Here is a 1,775-nt window from a genome sequence, read left to right as displayed (position 1 = left end):
GTTGGCCTTGTGTGACCTTCGGATATGGTGGATCTGATCGAATCCAGCTTATGATGAACACCTTTCGCTGTATGGTCGACGTGATGAGCTGCGGTCAGATGACCTGTCTCTACCAGAATCCTTAGCCGTGAGGCTTCTGACTCTTCGTAGTGTCTTCTTCTGATCTCTGCAATGGCTGTGTCTCATGAAGGCTTCCAGTATACGTGTCATTCATTGCCCATCTGGCCCAGTTTGATGTTCTGCAGGGTGTCTAAGCAGGATAGGTCTTCTCAGACTGGGTTGAGAGAGGACAGGGAGGTTAACAGCCCTGGGGAAGGTTGTTGCAAGCGAATATGAACTCTTTCTGTTAGGGAGGGACATGAAAAATGCTCCCCAGGCTGATAGCCACACAGCCTGTACCTGAGGATGGGTTAACATGCTCTAGGAAAGATGCCACGTGCAGCACAGAGGCTGCAAACAGAACTACCGATGATTGATTTCACTGTAGTTCATGGTTATCTTCCAGGATCCCCCTCATTTGTGCAGGGACCAGAAGGGTGAGTGGAACAGAGATAATGAGATCACCTTCCCCGCATCCTTTAGGTTTTCAAGGATGGCATTAATCCTTGCCCTTCCCCGCTTATTAGTAAGGTTGAGCATCTTCTAATATGTTTATCGGCTTATTTCCTTTTCTTTGCATTCCCATAATTCATAATCATTTGTCTGTTTCTCTCATTAGACTGTGAGCTTCTTGGGGCCAGAGACAATGTCTTATTTATCCCCATGACCCTTGGACCTGGCTGGTAAGAGCTCAACAAATATGCACTGAATGAACAATTTGAACAGGATGAACAAGCAGCATTCGATTGGACATCCTGGGTTTCTTGATCTTGAAACTAAGCTCCTTAGCTTATGGGTAAGGCTGTCCCTGACAGCAATTTTATCATTTTGGTTGATTTAAAAGAAAACACAATGTCATCCAATCAAACCATCTCTCTTTTGAAACCAAGGCAGTGTCACCGACCTAATCAGAGCTCCCAAAGCCTTGTTTTCTGGATGGACTCCCTTTGATAGCAATAATGGGCAGTAACAAGCTGAGCCCCCTCCCCATCTGGCTGTGATAAACGCACCCAAAACACATTACAAATCTCAAAATGAGGCTCTGGGGCCTGAGGCTGCAGCAAAAGAAAACCAAGGTTGACAAGCACAAGTTTAAGAACCTGATATTCTATAAATGAAAAAAGGCCAGCTGCCTGTTCCTTCACTACTGAACAAAGTAAATGCATTATCTGAGCTTCCTGCCATTTTTCAAACCTGGGACTCTCTAATGATATCTGTTTGGTCAACTCTAAACTTCATTTGTTTAAAAAAAAAAGATCTTTCATCGACTGAATCTCAAGTGTGTCTTTCCTTTGCCTTTAAGTTTTTGGCCTTAAATTTTTAAAAATTTTTCTTAAATAGGCTTACATAGGAACATTTTTATCTTTGTAAAACACACACCTTATTAGGTTCCTCACCTCCTCAAAAACTTCTCATGCCTCCTGTTAACTGAAGGCCAACATCCAACTCCTGCACAAGACCTCTGAGGCCCTGGCTACATTTTTTTTTCCCCATTTCTCTCCACCATTCCTAAGAACTTTACGCTCCCACCACACATTACTTGCCTCTACTGAAACAAGCCATGCCCTTTCTACCTGTGCTTTTGCACACACACTGCTCCCCCTGCGAAGAACCCCTGCCTTTTGAGGGTTAGTTCAAACATTAACTCTCTGTGTAGACTTTCCTTCCCTTAGAGC

This window comes from Neovison vison, chromosome 2, assembly GCF_020171115.1.
Source record: "Neovison vison isolate M4711 chromosome 2, ASM_NN_V1, whole genome shotgun sequence".
NCBI classification, from domain to species: domain Eukaryota; kingdom Metazoa; phylum Chordata; class Mammalia; order Carnivora; family Mustelidae; genus Neogale; species Neogale vison.
This window is presented reverse-complemented; position numbering follows the sequence as displayed.